Below are 22,539 nucleotides of genomic sequence, written 5' to 3'. Positions count from 1 at the left end.
TGGCGACTCTTAAAAATTCTAAAACCCAATTCTCGAAAGGGAATAGAGTTGTCCTTCCCAATGTCGTATACCCGATTTCGAACCCCATGTTAGAAAAAGGGGGCGTCGACAGCATGGTGACTCTGCTGGGGAATCTTTAGGCTTTTACCATTGCATGTTGCTTGTGACTTTACTATATCATTAATTGCTTTATTTACTATCTTTTATCCTTTCACTGCGAAACTGACTTGGCTCTTCATGTCTTTTCTTTCCTTTAACTGCTTTCCTTTACTGCTTTATTTCCATACTGTTGTAATTACTGCAATTATTGTAATCATTTATCCTATGAACGTGGAAATACATGTCAATTTGTTTCATTCTTGTAAACAACATCTTCAACATCATATTCCACTCATGTCAAATAAATACCATAGCAACGCTTATAATGAGTGGTTGCGCTCTTCAAATATTATCACCCTTTAAATTTGGCAAAGGCGTATTTGCGGTAAAACCAGTCGATCAGCGATGCAGTCGACGGTTCCGTGCCTTTTCCTCTTGAGTTGTCCGCTCAAGGGTACCGGTCTAATACCCCATAGAAACCTTACTCTGTTTAACTATGCATGCATCATGGTCAAACCTAGTCGAGTTAGTTATGTTGTCCACATAATTACTCATTAAGATAGCCTTGTCCGAAGTCCACTGGGTTTCCTTGAAACCCAAACGGAAACCTACATGTTCTATGCATTTATTTGGAGAACTAAATGTTTGCTATGCTAATTATTGGTTTAAATAGTCGAGTCTGGTGGGGTAAGGGTCTAACACTCTATTTTGCAGAAAATGAGGCACGAAGTCCCCAGATTTGACATGGTAACCAACATTCATCCAAGGCTGCTAAATTGGTGGAAAGACCTCCACTCCAGTGATCAGACGCTCGTCCGCAAATACTTAGGGAATCTGCCTTCTCTTCTAGAAATCCAGCCTGACAACAAAATCATAGAGGCTACAACTCTGTTCTGGGATAGTGACAGGTCTGTGTTCCGCTTCAGGGACCTTGACCCGAGCTTATCTGTTGCTAGGACTGCGCGAGCTGGTGAAGCTGTTCGAGGGAGACAAAGATACCAAATCTGGGGAAGCTCCTTCTGGGACCAAGTAGCTAGGAGTCTTTTATTTCGCTTTAATGATGTAATAAGGCCAATGGCCACTAGTAACATTTTACTTTCTGTTATTTAGCGTCGTTTTGGATTTGTCTTTTTTTTATCAATAAAATGAGGCATTTAGCATTATAAGTTCTCCAAATTAATTTGTCGCTAGGCCTACCTCGGGCACAACGAGGCACCCCAAATTAGGACACGATTTATATTCTTGCACAATGTGTTTAAATATTGCAACATTTTCTTCTCATAACCTGGGATAACTTGTTACTTTTTTTTGTTGTTTGTTTTGTCATTTTTCTTTTATTTTTATTCCCCTCCCCAAAGGTTAGTTCGTGCATTCTGGCACCATCATCATACAGTACGAGATCCTAGGGCCCTCCACCTCCTCCTCCACCGAGTCCTATCCGGAACAAGAACAAAGGTAGAATGGGAGATTCAAGCGCCATAAAGGAAATTGAAAGAATTGTTATTCCTCAGGGTACCCCGGTTGCTAAGGAAACTGCTGCTCAACTTGAGCAGAAACTGTTGAAGTTCCAAGAAGAACTGGATCAAGTGCGGAACTTGGCAAATTTATCATTCACTCTCACCGCTCCTGATGTCAACTTTCCAAATGCTCAAAATCCTGCACCTCCACAGAACACCTCACAACCATAGATGCAATCCACTCATGCTCAACACTGCAACACATGCCACACTCCAAACAACACTCCACTACTCATTCCTGAACCACTAAACACCACAAATGACCACCTCCACAATACTCCCATCTACGTAGATACCATACCCCACTACGCTCAACCAATTTCAAGTGCACCTGAGTTTGGTGACAAGGACTCTCTTATCAGAAACTTGGCAGCAGAACTCAAGAAGTTGACCAGCCGAGTCCAGGGCATGGAAGGAAACAAAGGTATAGAGGGGCTTAGTTATGAGGACCTCTACATTCAGCCCGATGTTGAACTTTTGGAGGGGTACAAACCTCCCAAGTTCGAAATGTTCGATGGCACGGGAGATCCCAGGGTCTATTTGAGGACATATTGTGATAAGCTGGTTGGAGTCGGAAGGGATGAGAAAATTCGTATGAAACTCTTCATGAGAAGTCTGAAGGGGGATGCTCTATCCTGGTATATCAGCCAGGACCCCAAGAAATGGACAAGCTGGGTAGGTATGGCATCGGATTGCATGGATAGGTTTCGATTCAATACAGAGAATGCACCGGATGTATTCTACATCCAGAATTTGAAGAATAAGCCTACTGAGACATTCCACGAGTATGCTACTCGTTGGAGATCAGAGGCTACTAAGGTCAGGCCGGCCTTAGAATAGGAACAGATGAACAGATTCTTTGTCTGGGCTCAGGATCCACAATATTATGAGAGGTTGATGCTGATCGAGGGCCAGAAATTCTCCGATATCATCAAGCTGGGATAAAGAATTGAGGAAGGCATTAAGAATGGTATGGTTACTAATCTTGAAGCATTGCAGGCCATCAACAAGGCTTTACAGTCTGGTGGCACGTCCAAGAAAAAAGATGTGAGTGTCGTGATGGTCACACAGAGAGCCAAACCACCACTAAAATACCACACCTACCTGTTACCTCCATTTACATATCAGCCCATCCCGAATTACCAAGCACCCACACCCTCTTACCAAAATCCACCACCCGTTTACCAATCATCTCCACTTCCCACATATCAACCCACTTCACCCAGATACTCTCAACCTGCACCTGTTTACCAAGCCTATAATGTCCAACCCTCTCGCTACCAATCATGTCCCACTCGCCAAAATTTCCCTAGACTCAGACCAAATTTTGACCGCAGACCTCCCAGACAATATACAACCATCGCTGAGCCAATTGACCAGCTGTATGAGAGACTTAAAGCTGTTGGTTACTGATAAATAGGATTTTAACATGTTTTATACCCATACTTGCCTGCGCTTTGAGTGTAATTTGCTACAAAATAGTCCCAAAATTCTTACAGATTGCGCTTGATTGCATGTTTGAGCTATAAAGTGACAAATCGTCAAAGATCGGCTCAAATCGGAGTGAAACCTGCTCAAGTGTCAAAGATCATTAAAGTAAGGACATTTAGAACTTGGTGCGGACCGCACCATCATGTCATGCCGCCGCACCATAGGAGTTCAGAAACTGTGAAACTACAAGTCAAACTCATGCGGTCGCGTCCCACTTCATGCGGCCCGCGTCTCACTCATGCGGCCGCACAATCTTGCTATGCGGTCGCGTCCAAGAAGTTCAGAGAGTGTCATATTGCAGAAGCAAACCACGTGGACGCATCCCACTTCATGCGGACCGCGTCCCTCTCCATACGGCCGCACTCTATGGTCATGCGGTCCACGTCAGTGAAGTTCAGAGAAGCCGTCAAAACCATTCATGCGGCCGCACAACAACTTTGTGCGGTCCGCGCCAGTCTTCATACGGCCGCATTCCAACTTTGTGCGGTCCGCATCACCATATTCAGAGAGCAAGATTCAGAGGTCAAGCAACCCAGTGCGGCCGCGTGCCAACTTTGTGCGGTCCGCACTAACCCCGCAGGGGCATTTTTGTCCAGTTTTTCCAGCCCACTATAAATAGAACATTTTACCATTTTTAGGTTAAGTTTGGTACATCTGATAGCTGTTGCACTCGTGAGACTTATGTTTTGGCCTATTTTGGGTATTTTTAGCTTGGTTTCATCATAGATTATTGTAGTTTAACATTAGTAATTAATTAATATGGTTGTTTCATCTTCTATTTCTTCAGTTTCTTCTTTAATTATGTCTAGCTAAACCCATTAGCTAGGGTTGTGGCTCAACCCTAGTGTGGGTAATTAATGGGTGTTGCTTCTTAATGATAGATTGATATTGGGTGTTTGTTATTTGGGTTAATTTTATGGTTTAATTAAGGATTGATGGTTGCAAACATTGATTCTAGCTTAGTGGGTCTTGACTCTTCTTGAGAAAGAGAGTCTATGACCCCAAAATTGACCCAACAAGGAATTGGGGTGGACTCATGAGAAATGGTAGTCCCAATTAACGGGTTAAACCTCGAGAGAGTAATCACCCTACGTGAACCCTAGTTGTTTGGTCTAATTGGCCTACCCAATTGGTCTCGAGAGAGTCAATTGGGCAAAATCGCTCTCTCTACCGAGAGGTGTGAGAGTGGGTATAATTGTGCAACGATTATAACATTGATCCCAAATATGTCAATCTATTATTAGTAGTCTCTACCCGCTAGTTAACCACCTAGGTGATGCCACGACCCTAGTGCCTTTCTCTATATTAATCACAACTTAGAACATATCCCTTTAGCATAAATTAGCTTAAACTTGTAGTTGATAATAGTAGTTATTAAACAAAAACCAAAAAAAATGTTAGAAATACAATTAGGAGCAAACACGCATTCCTAGTCTGAACAAATACGCAACTCCATTCCAAGCTCCCTGTGGAAATTAACCCCGATACCACTATTCGGGTAAAATTCTTAGCGCCCGCTCTTCCTACCATTGTGTAAGGTTGAGTTTGCTGCGATCACTTTTTGGCGTCGTTGCCGGGGAGCTTACGGTGTTGACTATTTGTGTAGCTAATTTTGTGTTTTGCTTCTCTTTCCTTCTTTTTACTAATTTTATTTGTGTCAATTCACTTAGGTGCACATGGCTTTAAACGCAAATGACCCTCTTGGCAACGTGGTCGTGGGGTAGGAGGTTGAGGATCTAGAACAAGAAGATGTATTACCTCAAGCTCCTAGGATAGGTCGAAATGCCAATGCAAATGCCAATGCAAATGAGAATATACCAGACCCTCCTCCACCTCCACCAAGAGTGGCACCAAGAGTTCTACCCAATCAAGGGTACGCAAGTGCAATAGTTCCTCCCCGAATCCGGGCGGGGAACTTCCAGATTACAAATGTGATGCTCACCTTGCTCGAACAACGAGGTTATTTCATGGGGGCAGCTGATCAGAATGCTTATAAACACTTGAAAGGCTTCGTGGATACTTGTTGGGGTAGCAAGCAGACAAATGTTTCGGAGGATGCATTGAGACTTCGACTTTTCCCGTTCTCACTTCAGGGGAAGGCGTTAGATTGGTTGGAGAGGCTCCCCAATCATTCCATCACTACATGGGATGAGTTGGCAGACAAGTTCATCGCTAAGTTTTTCTCTCCAAGTCACACGGTGGCTCTACGGGACGAGATTCTAGCCTTCAAGCAAGAGCCGACTGAACCGTTACACGAGATATGGGAGAGGTTTAGAACAATGGTGAAAGAGTGCCCTAACAATGATATGAATGATGTAATTATCCAACAAATATTCTATAGGGGCATCAACACAACTAACCAATGTATTGTGAACCAACTGGCGGGAGGAAGTTTTATGAAGCTTCCTTACAATGAAGCTTGTGATGTGTTAGATGAGATGGCCGACACATCATCGGCATGGCAAAGTGGGGATAATGTTCCTCAAGGTGATCCTAACGTCATACATTTGCATAAGGAGTTACATGATCACGGCCAAGCCATTGCCGAACTTACAACAACAATGAATCAGTTGGCTAGAGCGCAGTTACAACAAGTTCAAAACCCGCGTGAAGTCAACACCATGGAAGGAGTGAATATGATGAAAAGGAGGCAAAGAGGGCAACAACCTCAAGGAAATTTTGATAACTATGATGATGGTGTTGGCTATTCGAATGAATGCTATGATGCTCAAAGTGAGGAAGTCCAATACGTCAACAACTATCAAGGTAATAGAGGTAATAAAGGGAACCAACAATGGAGACCCCAAGGAAATTGGGGCAATCAACAAGGTGGTAATTGGAACAATAACAACAACCAAGGAGGAAATTGGGGGAACAATAATTCGGGTAATCAAGCGAATTGGAGCGGAAACAACAACAACAATTGGAACAACAACAATGGGCAAGGTGGGTGGAATAACAATGGTGGTCAAGGAAATTGGGGGCAAGGCTTTCAAAGACCTCCGATGTTTCAACAATCGAACAACCCACTGCTGTTTCAATCTCAAGGGTCTAGTTCTTCGGGAAATGAATTTGGTATAATTGAAGTTATGTTTGAGCAAATTATAAAGAAGAACCAAGACTCTGATGCTCAATTGGCCTCCCACAACACTTCTATCCGTAACTTGGAAGTACAACTTGGCCAAATTTCTTAGTCCTTAAATACTCGCCCAAAGGGTACTCTACCAAGTGATATGGTAGTAAACCCCAAGGGTGGGCACAATAATCATGTGATGGCGGTGACAACGCGAAGTGGAAGAGGCGGTGATGTGCATGCCTCAAGAGGAAACCAAGTTATGGTGGATGAAGATGAGTTACGAGATAATGAAATGCCTTTGGTGGTTGAAGATGTAGTTGAACCAAGTGTGAGAGATGATGTGCGGATTGATATTCATGAGGTTGAAGAGGAGACACAAGAGGCCGTGAACCCGTCTAGGGAACACGTGATTGATATGCCCGAGCCGGTGGTGCCCAAAGCCAAAGCACCCTTACCTAGGCCTCCTCCGCCCTATCCTCAACGGTTGGCAAAGAAAAAAGGTGACAACCAATTTAAGAAATTCATTGAGATGATGAAGAGTTTGACTATCAATGTGCCTTTGGTGGAGGCACTCGAGCAAATGTCGGGGTACGCAAAGTTCATGAAAGATTTGGTTACAAAAAAGAGATCAATGGAGTGTGAGACAATCAAGATGACCCATCAAGTGAGCGCAATTGTACATTCTATGGCTCTGAAACTTGAGGAACCCGGTGCATTCACTATCCCATGTACCATTGGAAGTGACGACTTTGCAAAAGCCCTTTGTGACTTGGGGGCAAGTATCAATTTAATGCCATATTCGGTATTCAAGACCTTGGGAATAGGACAACCTCGTCCAACTTCTATGAGGCTTCAAATGGCGGACCGGTCAATGAAGCAGCCTTTGGGGATTATTGATGATGTCCTTGTTCGTGTTGATAAGTTCATATTGCCGGCCGATTTCGTTATCTTGGATTGTGAGGTGGATTTTGAGGTGCCAATTATCCTTGGAAGACCTTTCCTAGCTACTGGGAAGGCTTTGGTAGATGTCGAGGCGGTAGAGTTGACCTTCCGTGTTGGTGATGAAAAGGTGGTGTTCCATGTGTGCAAATCTATGAGGCAACCGAATAGCACTGAGGTGTGCTCGTTTGTTAACATTGTCACGACGGTGATAGTGGATGACACAAGCGCAATGGTGAATGTTGAGGACCCACTTGAGGTCGTTCTCTTGAACATGGATGTTAATGATGATGCCGGGAGAGTTGAATGTGTAAACGCTTTGCATGGTATGGGCTCGTATTTTTATGAGCCTAGGAAGTTATCCTTGGATCTTGAGAATCGCAAAACTCCCCCAACCAAGCCATCTATTGAGGAGCCGCCGGTGTTGGAGTTGAAATCACTTCCTCCTCACCTCAGGTATGAATACTTGGGCCCTAATTTCACTTTGCCTGTTATTATTTCGTCTTGCTTGACTAACGTGCAGGTTGATGCCACTTTGGTGGTTCTACAAAAGCGCAAGAGGGCGATCGGATGGACATTGGTGGATATTCGGGGTATAAGCCCCGCCTTTTGCATGCATAAGATCATATTGGAGGAGGATGCGAGGCCCTCACTTGAACAACAAAGGAGACTCAACGAAGCTATGCAAGAAGTGGTCAAGAAGGAAGTTATCAAGTGGCTTGACGCCGGTGTGGTGTATCCTATTTCTGACAGCTCATGGACTTCTCCGGTGAAATGCATACTGAAGAAGAGTGGGATGACTGTGGTAACCAATTCTAACAATGAGTTGATTCCTACTCGGACGGTGACGGGATGGAGAGTTTGTATGGACTATAGAAAGCTTAACAAGGTGACTCGAAAGGATCATTTTTCGTTGCCGTTCCTCGACCAAATGCTTGATCGTCTTGCGGGTCGGTCGTTCTATTGCTTTTTAGATGGGTATTCGGGGTACAATCAGATTCTCATCGCCCCGAAAGATCAAGAAAAGATGACCTTTACTTGTCCCTACGGCACATTCGCATTTTCGAGGATGTCGTTTGGATTGTGTAATGCCCCAGTGACCTTTCAACAATGTATGATGGCAATTTTCACCGATATGGTGGAAGATATGTTGGAGGTCTTTATGGATGATTTTAGCGTAGTGGGGGACTCCTTTGAGGAATGCTTGACAAATTTGGACTGTGTGTTGGTCCAATGTAAAGATACAAACCTAGTTCTCAATTGGGAAAAATGCCATTTGATGGTAGAAAAGGGTATAGTATTGGGTCATAAGATTTCGAAGAGAGGTATTGAAGTTGACAAAGCCAAGATTGAAGTCATTTCAAGGTTACCTCCCCCTACTTCTGTCAAAGGGGTGAGGAGCTTTTTGGGGCATGCGGGTTTCTACCGAAGGTTCATCAAAGATTTCTCTAAGGTAGGTAACCCGTTGTGCAAGTTGTTAGAGAAGGAGGCCAAGTTTGTCTTTGATGAGAAATGCATGGAGGTTTTCGAGCTTCTAAAACACAAGTTGACAACAACCCCTATCATTACCGCACCCAATTGGAGCTTTCCATTTGAGCTCATGTGCGACGCTAGTGATGTTGCGGTAGGGGCGGTCTTGGGCCAAAGAATCAACAAGATGTTCCATCTGGTGTACTACTCAAGCAAGACGATGAATGAAGCTCAAAGAAACTATACAGTCACCGAGAAGGAGTTGCTAGCTATTGTGTTTTCCATGGAAAAGTTCCGACCATACCTTATGGGGGCCAAAGTGATTATCCATACTGACCATGCTGCCCTTAGGTATTTGATGACCAAGAAAGATTCAAAAACAAGGTTGATGAGATGGGTGCTACTTATTCAAGAGTTTGATCTAGAAATTATGGACCGGAAAGGAAGTGAAAATCAAGTGGTGGACCACTTGTCCCGCTTGGAGGAAGAGGGGAGGCCTTCTGACGGCCTTGAGATCAATGATGTGTTCCTGAATGAACAACTCCTTGTGGTATCTATGCATGATATGTCGTGATTTGCCGATGTGGCAAATTATCTTGTGACCGGTAAATCCCATATGAGCTCTCTTCTAACCAAAGGAAGAAGCTCAAGCGAGATAGTTTGGATTATTATTGGGATGAGCCATATTTGTTCAAGATTTGCACCGATGGTGTGATTCACCGATGTGTCCCGGAAGAAGAACAATTGAGTATTTTGGAGGCTTGTCATTCCTCTCCCTATAGTGGCCATCATGGCGGGGTGAGACGGCTTCTAAGGTGCTTAGTTGTGGTTTCTATTAGCCCTCCTTCTTTAAAGATACTGGTGATTTTGTCAAGAGATGTGATGAATGCCAACGAGCCGGTGGGATTTCTCAAAAGGATGAGATGCCTCTCAACACAATTCTAGAGGTAGACATTTTCTATGTGTGGGGTATTGACTTTATGGGGTCGTTCGTGAGTTCTTGTGGAAACACCTATATCTTGGTAGCGGTTGATTATGTGTCAAAATGGGTCGAAGCCATCACTTTGCCCAACAACGAAGCTCGAAAGCGTTCTTGCAAAAGAGTATCTTCACAAGGTTTGGCACTCCACGTGCTATCATTAGTGATGGTGGTTCTCATTTTTGCAATCGGGCTTTTGATTCATTGCTTGCCAAGTATGGTGTAAATCACAAGGTGACCACTCCTTATCATCCTCAAGCAAGTGGCCAAGTTGAGGTTTCCAATCGAGAGATCAAGAGTATTTTGTCCAAAACTATTAATGCCAATAGGATCGATTGGTCGAAGAAATTAGATGATGCTCTTTGGGCCTATCGAACAGCTTACAAGACCCCGATTGGTATGTCTCCGTACCGGTTGGTGTTTGGGAAAGCTTGTCATCTTCTGGTGGAATTGGAGCATAAGGCTATGTGGGCCTTGAGAAAATTGAACTTAGAATGGGATGTCGCTGCGAATCTCCGGGTTGAGCAACTCAATGAGCTAGACGAGTTTAGATTTCATGCCTACTCCAGCTCATCCTTGTACAAGGACAAGATCAAGTACCTTCACGATAAGTATGCCCGAGGGAAGGAATTCAAAGTTGGTGACATGGTTCTTCTTTTCAACTCCTGGTTGAGGTTATTCCCGGGAAAGCTTAAGTCTAAGTGGAGTGGTCCATTTGAAGTTGTTGGTGTAACCCCATTTGGTGCTATTGATCTCAAGAACAAAAATGGTGAAGTTTTCCGGGTCAGTGGGTATCGTGCCAAGCATTACTTGGGAAAGTTTGATAACAGCCATGTGGTGGCACTCATTCATTTGAAGTGACTTTGATAGTAACATGCGTCGTGCCGCGACGTTAAATCAGGCGCTTCTTGAAGGCAACCCATGTCTTTTTCTTTCTTTTTCATTTTTGTTGTAGATTAGGATTTTTAAGCTAATGGTTTGTGAGATGTTGCAGGAATTGTGATTGAACCAGTACAAAACAACTGTGCAAAAAGTGCACAGTCTCTGAACAATGATCGTGCGGCCGCAATCCCACTTTGTGCGGTCCGTACCGGCCAAAGAAAATATTGCCATGTTTCTGAAGATGGCTAGTGCGGCCGCACCCTTGCTTGTGTGGTCCGCACCAGTAAAGGCCAAGAATGATCAGTCTCTGAACTGCGTTCACGCGGCCGCGTCCCACTTTGAGCGGCCCGCGTGGTTCTCATGCAGCCGCAGCCCGTCTCAGGCGGTTCGCGTGCCTTCGTTTTAGCAACCGGTAAATGGTAAAGTCCCAGCGCGGCCCGTGGTTGTGTTCACATGGCCGCACTAGACGAAAATGGTTAAACAACGAGGGCGTGGAGCTAAACAACCGGACGAGGAGGTGACCCCTCCCGGGGAGGTAAAGCAAAATTGAAGAAACTCACTCCCCAACCAAAGCTAAAAATAAGAAAGCAGGTGGTGAGTGATGAGGAGCAGTCGGGGAGTGAGTACCTCCCCTCCCAGGATGTCTCAACTGATTCGGGGAAAGCCCTCGCAGGCCCAGCTAAAGCTCCAACTGTTATACAACCTGAGTCGTCTGAGGGCTCAGAAGCAGGCAGTGCCAAATACTCCACCTCCCCCACAGCTTCAGAATCTGGGGAGGGTGCAGAAGATAAAAACAAGAGTGATGAGGAGGTCCCGGACAGTAGGGTACCTGGAGTTGGGGGAATTGAAAGAACTAGAAACCCAGTTGTATGGCAGGACAGATTTGTCAGCGAGGTGGCCTTTCATAAATTCCGGGAAATGTGGCCCAAGAAGAAGGTGATTCCAGAAAGAAGAGTAGTCACCCGGAATTTGTTACCCTACCTTCCCCGAGTCCATGAACAATTTCTTACTAGAGTGGGGTGGGATTTCTTCAAAGATGAGCTAGTCGATGCAAATGAACATATGGTGAAGGAATTCTACAGCAATGTGGCCCACACCAAAGAAGGGTCAATTGCAACCAAAGTGCAGGATAAGAAGATAGTGTTCTCGGGAAAGGTGTTGAACGAGTATTTGGGTTTCAATAATGAGGATGACTCTCTGTACAGAGAGAAGTTAGAGTTGAAAGAGGAAGCTCGTCCTTGGGTGGCACAGTTCTTAGCTCAGCCGGGTACTGTTCTGGAGTGGATTCAGGTGGGGAAGAAAATACTGCGAAAGGACCTCAATTTTGAGGCGAGAGGATGGTTAACTTTTGTATACAATAGGTTGGACCCTTCGTCCCATGACCAGACCATTCCAATCGCCCGAGCGGTTCTCATTGCGTCCATTATGGCAGGTTTCCCCATCAATGTGGGGAATGTTATGTACAGTGTGATCACATCCATTGGCATTGATACAGACATAAACTACCCCTACCCGAACACCCTCACAATGTACTTTGAAGATGCAAAGGTGAAAAAATACCCCTTCGATGTTGGAGTCCGGTTGGTGTCCCCGTTTTCATGGTTTAGTATTCAGGGGCCGGACAACCCGAAGGGGGATAAGAAGGGAAAAGCATCCACCTTTGCCCCGACTGGCCAATCTGAGGAGCCAGTTGCGGTAGAGGCTTCTGTGGAGCCACCTACTTCTTCTGCCACTACTATTCCGGACATCCCATCCTCCTCTGCGGGTCCCAGTTCTTCAGCTGGCCCAGTGGTTCCCACCTCCAAATCCAACCCCTTCACGGCCCAGCAGTTAGCAAAGACATTAGATAGTTTGAACAACTGGATGTCAGTCTCAACATCCAAGTTTTCCACTTTGGCTACCACAGTTGCGGCCCAGTCTGTTCCAGCCACCGTTGAGATTCCTCAGTCCATTGAGGAGACATTAAAGACACTCCTAGCCAACCAAGAAAAGATTTTGGCTACTCAGGCTGCCTTGACAAAGGCAGTTGATGCACGGGCAAAGCTCTAAAGGAGCTTGCCAGAGAACACAAGAAGATGAGAAAATCCCGGGCATCTAAGGAAGAGGTGAAGGTGCTTCAAGCTGAGGTTGACAAGCTAAAGGCAGACCAGCTGCCTTTAGACTTGTTCTTTGATGAGTCAGCACCTCGACCAGCAGTAGTTGTACTGGAGCCACAGCAAAAGGATGAGCCTAGGCACCCAAGGAAGAAGAGGAAGTTTCCCAGCACTAAGGGTGTTATGATAGAGGTAGCACAGGTTCAGGAGGATACTTCCAGTGCTCCACCAGATGTTTAGCCGGTCCATGACCCGGACCCTGTCCCAGCAGCAGAGCAACAGCAGGTCGGGAACCAGTCTGAGGTTCCCGCCAGTACAGAGGACCAGGGGACCACTAATCAGCCCATGACGACGGATCAGGCTTGAGGAGCCACTCTATATCCTTTCTCTGTTTATATGCTTATTTTGGTAGTTGGCATTGGGGACAATGCCAGCTTTTATTCGTGGGGGTGCGCCCTACTATTTTGATGGTTGATACATTTGGGATGACTGTACATATTTATTTGACTCTTAGCTTATGTTGCTAGTTGATAGTTGGCCTGTATATAACTTTTCATTCTAGTTACTTTTCTACTTTATGTACATATCCATTCCCCCCGCCCATTGATATTCTACTCCCCTATTGTACATATTCATTCAGTTTTTCTATTTTTGTTAAAAAATTTCAGTTTTAGCTTCATAGTAGGCTCGTAGCCTTTTTGTTTTGTTTTGGCATTTACAATAATCTCTTGGTTTTCTTAATGCCACGGTTCTTTCTAAGGGTAGAGTGTTGTGTGAATCGGGTGGCTCTTCCCAATGATAGATGGCGTGACAACCTTCTTAAGGGTTTTAGTCCGTTTTTGATTTTTCTTTTTTGATTTTCAAGTTTTGCAGTCAAGGGTACCTCAGGCAAAACTTCACATGGGCCTAACACATTTGCCTTTGATCCCATGGTCAAAGACATAATGTTGTGCTTAGGATGGTGAAAGTCGTGGCCTTGAAACTCATGTGTTGACCAAACAGACATCATGTGGTCGTATTGGACCATTGTGCACTTGAATCGTAACTAAGGTCGTTGTGGGCCCTCGACTCGATATCTTTAGCAATCCTTGAGTGTGTGTGGTGAGAAATCGATTTGTGAGTCCAAGTCCCAAGCCTATGGTCTAGAACTTTCCCCGAATGTTTGTTGAGGTAAAATCCTAGGTGAAATTTGGCTTGAGAAGTAATTGTAGGCTCTCCTTGATCCAAAATGCTAAGATTGAACAATTCCATGACCTACCAATGAAATGATCCCTAGTTAACCCTTTTGAGCTTTGAACCTTCTTCTTTCAAGAACCAAAGCTACAAGCCTATACCCGTTCTTAATGATACCCTCTCTTGGCACCCAAGTCTTCCCTTGAGTAGATGGCAAATGTCTAAGTTTGGGGGGGGGACAAGAAAGGAAATAATGTGGTAAAAGGTACAAAAGCAAAAGAAAAGAAAGGTAATGAAAAAGAAAGCAAAAATAAGACAAAAAGAAAGACCAAATTGAATAAAGTCAAAAAGGTCAAAGAAAACAAAAGTGAAAAAGGGTGTGGAAAAAGTAGAAAAAGGAGAAACGTGTTGAATTGCATAAGAAAGGGTGACAATGTGTCTCTCTAACCCCTTGAAAAAGAAGTGTACCCTTACCCAAAAGCCTTCACAATGACTCCACAAAAGCCCTACATGATTTTGAGTTGAAGGGAACCTACATTAGTGGATACTTACATAAGGGGCAAGCATATGGTACTTAGAGCCGGACTTGTGGCCTCTTCCTTGAGAGAGATGAGTGAAAATCCATCAACCTCGGTTTGTGTGACAATACTCTAAAAGGTGAGGTTCACTTAGGGAGAGTTGAGGATGTGTGAGTTTGGGTTCCACAATGACCAAAGTAATTGAGAAAAGTTCTTTGATGAAATGTGTCAACTCTTGATGCTCTTGTGTCACACTTGATCCACAAGTTTTCAAAGTTTAAATGTGTTAATGATGCATTCGCATTGAGGGCAATTGTTAGTCCCAATTGATGCTTGTTCAGGTTACTTTAGGATAAGCTGAAATTGCTTGGATGTTGCCTTTGAGGGGTGGGTCTTATTTTGTTTGCTTGAGGATAAGCAAAGGTTTAAGTTTGGGGGAGTTGATAAGTAGGATTTTAACATGTTTTATACCCATACTTGCCTGCGCTTTGAGTTTAATTTGCTACAAAATAGTCCCAAAATGCTTACAGATTGCGCTTGATTGCAGGTTTGAGCTATAAAGTGACAAATCGTCAAAGATCGGCTTAAATCGCAGTGAAACCTGCTCAAGTGTCAAAGATCATTAAAGTAAGGACATTCAGAACTTGGTGCGGACCGCACCATCATGTCATGCCGCCGCACCATAGGAGTTCAGAGACTGTGAAACTACAAGTCAAACTCATGCGGCCGCGTCCCACTTCATGCGGCCCGCGTCTCACTCATGCGGCCGCACAATCTTGCTATGCAGTCGCGTCGAAGAAGTTCAGAGAGTGTCATATTCCAGAAGCAAACCACGCGGCCGCGTCCCACTTCATGCGGCTCGCGTCCCTCTCCATGTGGCCGCATTCTATGGTCACGCGGTCCGCGTCAGTAAGGTTCAGAGAAGCTGCCAAAACCATTCATGCGGCCGCACAACAACTTTGTGCGGTCCGCGCCAGTCTTCATACGGCCGCATTCCAACTTTTTGCGGTCCGCATCACCATTTTTAGAGAGCAAGATTCAGAGGTCAAGCAACCCAATGCAGCCACGTGCCAACTTTGTGTGGTCCGCACTAACCCCGCAGGGGCATTTTTGTCCAGTTTTTCCAGCCCACTATAAATAGAACATTTTACCATTTTTAGGTTAAGTTTGGTACATCTGATAGCTGCTGCACTCTTGAGACTTATGTTTTGGCCTATTTTAGGCATTTTTAGCTTGGTTTCATCATAGATTATTGTAGTTTAACATTAGCAATTAATTAATATGGTTGTTTCATCTTCTATTTCTTCAGTTTCTTCTTTAATTATGTCTAGCTAAACCCATTAGCTAGGGTTGTGGCTCAACCCTAGTGTGGGTAATTAATGGGTGTTGCTTCTTCATGATAGATTGATATTGGGTGTTTGTTATTTGGGTTAATTTTATGGTTTAGTTAAGGATTGGTGGTTGCAAACATTGATTCTAGCTTAGTGGGTCTTGACTCTTCTTGAGAAAGAGAGTCTATGGCCCCAAAATTGACCCAACAAGGAATTGGGGTGGACCCATGAGCAATGGTAGTCCCAATTAACAGGTTAAACCTCGAGAGAGTAATCACCCTACTTGAACCCTAGTTGTTTGGTCTAATTGGCCTACCCAATTGGTCTCGAGAGAGTCAATTAGGCAAAATCGCTCTCTCTACCGAGAGGTGTGAGAGTGGGTACAATTCTGCAATGGTTATAACATTGATCCCAAATATGTCAATCTATTATTAGTAGTCTCTACCCGTTAGTTAACCACCTATGTGATGCCACGACCCTAGTGCCTGTCTCTATATTAGTCACAACTTAGAACATATCCCTTTAGCATAAATTAACTTAAACTTGTAGTTGATAATAGTAGTTATTAAACAAAACCCAAAAAAATGTTAGAAGTACAATTAGGAGCAAACACGCATTCCTAGTCTGAACAAATACGCAACTCCATTCCATGCTCCCTGTGGAAATTGACCCCGATACCACTAGTCGGGTAAAAGTCTTAGCGCCCGCTCTTCCTACCGTTGTGTAAGGTTGAGTTTGTTGCGATCAGTTACGTCTCCCATATACCTGCCATAACTCCAGAAAATCCTTCCCAGTGGGTCAACCCTAATAAGATCTGTGTGTACCACTCCGGCCTGAAGGGATATACCATTGACGAGTGCCGCTCGTTGAAGGACAAGATGCAAACTCTGATCGACACTAAGGTTATCATAGCAAAGGAGCCTGCTCCTAATATCCGCAACAACCCTCTACCTGATCACAAAGGTGGAGACATTCACATGATCGAGATCGAAGATGACTAGGACCCTAAGGGGTCGATAGGATTGATTGTTGAGGGTGATGAGCCAAAGAAACCGGTGGTCACGCTTAACCCAATCATTATGCAGAATCAGCCTTCCAAGGGCGATGAAGTAAATATGTCTACACCTCTCGAATTTGAAGCACCTTCTTCTGCAAAGGCGTCCGGACCAATTAAGGTTGAGTTTGGAGTCCCGAAGGCACCTGCACCTTTCGAAGTTGTTGTGTTACCACCAAGGGTACCTATTCCTATAGCAATGTCAGACATAACACCGTTCCACTCAAATGCCATACCATGGGATTACACAGCTGAAGCAAGGAGGAAAGGGAAGACCAAGACGGGAGAAGCAATTGTTGTGCAAGGTATGACCAGAACAGGCAGGGTTTACACTCTATAGCACTTAGTTGAGTCCAGTAAGCAAGCCTATGGACGGACTATTGAAACCGAGCCCAATGATCTTTGGAGGAAAATACAATCTAAGGAGTATTTGGTCGTTAAGCAGTTGAACAAAACACCGGCGCAGAGCTCTGACGCACACAAAAATGCCTTGATGAAGATATTGAGCGAAGCTTATGTGCCTAGCAATATAACTGGGGGTGAAATGGCAAATATGGTAGGGCAGGTATTGGAAAGCCACAAGATCACCTTCCACGAAGACGAGCTGCCGCCAGAAGGACTGAGTCACAACATGGCCCTGCACATCACCGTGCAGTGCGAGGATTACTTCATCACTAGAGTCTTGATCGATGGAGGCTCCAGCCTCAACATCTGTCCGTTGATAACTCTCAGAACATTGGGAAAGAGCCTGCACAAGATCAAAGATGGATCCATCAATGTCAAAGCCTTCGATGGGTCCCAAAGGTCTGTTATTGGGGAGATCAACCTATGCTTGCAAATGGGACCAACTTGGTTCGATGTTGACTTTCAAGTGATAGATGTTCCAGTATCCTACAAATTGATGTTGGGACGACCATGGATCCACGTCGCTGGAGCGGTAGCATCGACCCTGCATCAGGCAGTGAAATTCGAGTGGAATCGCCAAGAGGTGATTATTCATGACAATGGTAGCAACCCCATATACAGTCGCCAGACCATCCCAATGGTTGGAGGCAAAAGGAAAATAGGCGGAGAAATATACCACCACATCGAGCGGGTCAACGATGTAGACAAGGATAAATGGAGGGATAATAAGATTGAAAGTATCTTGAATTGGTGTGGGTACGAACCTGGAAAGGGACTCGGCAAAAACCTCCAAGGAATCACCAAACCCCTCAAGCTGAAGAAACATGGTACCATATTTGGTTTGGGGTATGAGTACACTTAGGAGGAATTCAATCACTGGTCGCCACTATGGCGTGGTCCTTACTATCCAATGGAGCATCTGATACCTCACTTGGAATAGACTTTCCAGCCGGCAGACACCATATATGGATCAGAGGAAGATGAAGCATTAGCAGCCATGAAGAATCTGTTCCTGGAGGATGATGATATAGACTGTTGTGTTATTTTCGAGGAGGAAGGGGAGGAAGGCCCTTCTTTACAAGCTGTGAACCGAGGAGAATGCCTCAGCAATTGGTCAATCAGAACCACCAAGGCCCGGAAAGCTTCGGGGTAGCAAGGCTAAATAAAGCACTATGCATCACTTTTACTAGCTGATTTTATTTTCGCATTGTCTTTAATTTTGAAAAGAGCTCTGATATTCAAAACAATTATGAATTCAATTGAAGCATTTCAGTTTATTATATATCTCTCTCTTATCATTCCCTATCATTCACTTTATTTTACACAGCATTACTATTACTTGCCTTGCCAATGAACCAACGATTGTGACTTGCAACAAGATAACGCAACAAACGGATATGGATTCAGAAGAGGATGATATACCCGAAGAGGTCGTCAGAAAGGTTGAGAATTTTTGAGAATAGGCCTAAGTCTAACTTGGACGAAATCGAGATCGTTAATCTGGGAGATACAGAGAATGTCAAAGAAATGCACATCAGTGTTCACCTGTCACCATCAGAAAAGAAAGAGTACACGGAGTTCCTAAAGGAATATGAAGACATATTCGCCTGGTCATATGATGATATGACTGGTCTCAGTACATCCATTGTAACTCACAAACTTCCAACAGATCCAACATGTCCGTCGGTGAAGCAGAAGCTCAGGAAATTCAAACCCGGCATGAGTTTGAAAATCAAAGAAGAGGTTACCAAGCAAGTCAAAGCCAAGGTTCTCAGGGTTGTAGAGTACCCGACATGGTTAGCCAACATCGTGCCAGTGCCAAAAAAGGATGGGAAAGTTAGAGTTTGTGTCGACTACTGGGATCTTAACCGGGCCAGTCCTAAAGATGACTTCTCCTTACCTAACATACACATTCTTATCGACAACTGCGCCAAGCATGAGTTGCAGCCTTTTGTTGATTGTTTCGCTGGGTATCATCAGATATGGATGGATGAGAAAGATGCAGAGAAAACGGCTTTCATCACGCCATGGGGAATGTACTGTTACAAAATGATGCCATTTGGTTTGAAGAATGTTGGTGACACCTATATGAGAGCCATGACTAACATCTTTCATGACATGATACACAAGGAGATCGAGGTATATGTAGATGACGTCATCATCAAATCCAAGAAAGTCAGGGATCACATGAAAGACCTAAGAAAGTTCTTTAACAGACTGAGGAGGTACAATCTGAAACTGAATCCCGCCAAGTGTGCATTCGGGGTTCCTGCTGGTAAATTACTGGGTTTCATCGTGAGTCATCGAGGAATAGAATTGGATCCATCAAAGGTCAAAGCTATCCAAGAATTGGCGCCGCCAAAGAACAAAAAGGACGTGATGAGTTTCCTGGGAAGACTCTACTATATCAGTCGGTTCATAGCTTAGTCCACGGTCATTTGTGAACCTATCTTCAGAATGTTGAAAAGGACGCTGCTACCAAGTGGACTGATGATTGTCAGAAAGATTTTGACAAAATTAAGGAATACTTGTCAACGCCACCAGTATTGGTTCCGCCCGAGCTAGGGAGACCCCTATTACTTTACCTTGCGGTATTGGATGGAGCATTCGGTTGTGTTCTGGGACAACATGATGAAATAGGGAGAAAGGAGCAAGCCATCTACTATCTCAGTAAGAAGTTCACACCGTACGAGGCTCGGTATTCCCTTTTAGAGCGCACTTGTTGTGCCCTGACGTGGGTCGCACAGAAGTTGAGGCATTACTTCTGTGCTTACACTACTTATCTCAAATCCAGAATGGACCCTTTGAAGTATATCTTCCAGAAACCCATGCCCACTGGCAAGCTCGCCAAGTGGCAAATCCTGCTAAGTGAATTCGACATTGTTTACTTGACCCAGAAAGCAATCAAAGGGCAAGCTTTGGCGGATCATCTCGCCGAGAATCCCGTGGATGGAGAATACGAGCCCCTAAAAACGTATTTCCCCGATGAAGAGGTATCTTTCATAGGAGAAGATATTGTAGAGTCTTATGATGGTTGGAGGTTGTTTATCGACGGAGCTGCAAATTTCAAAGGAGTTGGCATAGGAGCAATCCTAGTATCAGAAACCGGCCAGCACTACTCGGTATCCGCCAAGCTCAGGTTCCCTTGCACCAACAATATGGCCAAATATGAAGCCTGCATCTTGGGGCTCAAAATGGCCATTGACATGAACGTTCAGGAGTTGCTAGTGATCGGGGATTCAGACTTGCTCATACATCAGGTTCGAGAAGAGTGGGCAACCAAGAACTCTAAGATACCTCCCTACTTGCATCACCTACAGGAGTTGAGGAAAAGGTTCATAAAGACAGAGTTTCGGCACATCCCCAGAGTCCAGAACGAGTTTGTTGATGCCTTAGCTACTTTATCGTCCATAATCCAGCATCCAGATACAAATTTCATTGATCCCATCCCAGTAAAGATTCATGATCAGCCGGCTTATTGTGCCCACATTGAGGAAAAAGCATATGGAAAACCATGGTTCCATGACATCAAGGAGTATTTAACAACAGGGGAATACCCAGAACTTGCCAACGCTACTCAGAAGCGCACACTTCGTAGGTTATCCAGCAATTTCTTTCACAGTGGAGGAATCCTGTACAGGAGGACTCCCGATTTGGGTTTACTAAGGTGTGTCGAAGCAAAGGAAGCATCCAGGCTATTAGACGAAGTGCATGTAGGGACCTGCGGGCCGCACATGAATGGTTTTGTCTTAGCAAAGAAGATACTTCGAGCAGGGTATTTTTGGATGACTATGGAAACAGACTGTATCCGGTATGTTCGCAAATGCCATCGTTGTCAGATACATGCAGATATGATAAAGGTGCCTCGAAACAAGCTTACTGCAACAAGCTCACCATGGCCATTCACCGCCTGGGGAATGGATGTTATCTGACCTATCGAGCATGCCGCATCAAATGGGCACAGGTTCATCTTAGTGGCAATCGATTATTTTACCAAATGGGTCGAAGCAGCATCATACAAGGCGGTCACTAAGAAGGTTGTGGCAGATTTCCTCCGCGACCGCATTGTTTGTCGGTTCGGAATTCTGGAATCAATCATCACTGATAATGGTTCCAATCTCAATAGCAACTTGATGAAAGCAATGTGTGAAATATTCAAAATCAAACACATGAACTTTACAGCCTATAGGCCTCAGATGAATGGAGTTGTGGAGGTCGCCAACAAGAATATCAAGAAGATACTAAGGAAGATGGTCGAAAGGCACAAACAATGGCATGAAAAATTATCATTCGCCTTATTGGGATACCGCACCACAGTCTGCACATCAACCGGAGCAACTCCCTACATGCTGGTTTATGGTACAGAGGCGGTCATCCCCGCCGAGGTAGAAATTCCCTCCTTAAGGATCATACAAGAAGCAGAGTTGGATGATGCAGAATGGATAAAAGGTCGCTACGAGCAGTTAGCCCTTATAGATGGGAAAAGGATGAATGCAGTTTTCCACGGTCAGTTGTATCAGAACAGAATGTCCAGAGCCTTCAACAAAAGAGTTAAGCCAAGGAAGTTTACACCGGGGCAGCTGATGTTGAAGAAAATATTCTCACATCAAGATGAAGCCAAGGGGAAGTTCTCTCCCAATTGGCAGGGTCCGTACATGGTCCACCGGGTTCTAACCGGAGGAGCCCTTATTCTTGCAAAGATGGATGGAAAAGTCTAGCTGAAGCCAATCAATTCAGATGCAGTGAAACGATATTACGTGTAGCCACTTATGATTCCCTTAATGATGTAATTTGAACTATACCTGACCTGATTCCCGTTTAAGAGGGGATACGTAGGCAGCCCTATGGGTTTGGTCATAATTTAATAAAAAACCCCTTTTCCCCCCGCTATTGGAACTGGGGCAGAATTTTGAGGAGAACCCTCAAAATTCCGAAGTTGATTTTGGTCCATGCATCATCGGAAGAGCCAGCCCAGTAAACTGGGACAGAATTTTGAGGAGGACCCTCAAAATTTCGAAGAGATTTATTTTTGTCACTCAACATAGCCATCGGAAATGTCCACTCAGCAAACTGGGACAAATTTTGAGGAGGACCCACAAAATTCCGGAGCGAAAGAGGTTGCAATGTCTTGAGCCATGTCGCAGTCGTTGGTTCATCTAAAGAAAACTATTTTCGATTATACACTTACGTTATATTTGCTAAATCATACATAACTATTATCTGAATTGCTGTTGTTTAGCGACGCTACCCCAATGATACACAACGTCAAGAGCCCGGGGAAGACGAACTAACCTTTTCCCCTTACAGAACTCACGATTTTTCTTTGGATGCAGGCACATCAATTCGCAATATCATTAGATATATTTATGCACTCATACTTTCTCAAGAATGCAATTTCTCAGAATCATCACTAGCCCCAATTGCTATGCATACACAATCTCCCCAGCAGTCTTATTATCGTAATCGGCTAGCAGCTAAGAGATCTTACTACTAATCGTCCTTTTACACTCTT

This window comes from Nicotiana tabacum, chromosome 16 (genome assembly GCF_000715075.1).
Source record: "Nicotiana tabacum cultivar K326 chromosome 16, ASM71507v2, whole genome shotgun sequence".
In the NCBI taxonomy this organism is placed as follows: domain Eukaryota; kingdom Viridiplantae; phylum Streptophyta; class Magnoliopsida; order Solanales; family Solanaceae; genus Nicotiana; species Nicotiana tabacum.
Note: the sequence above shows the minus strand (reverse complement) of the source record.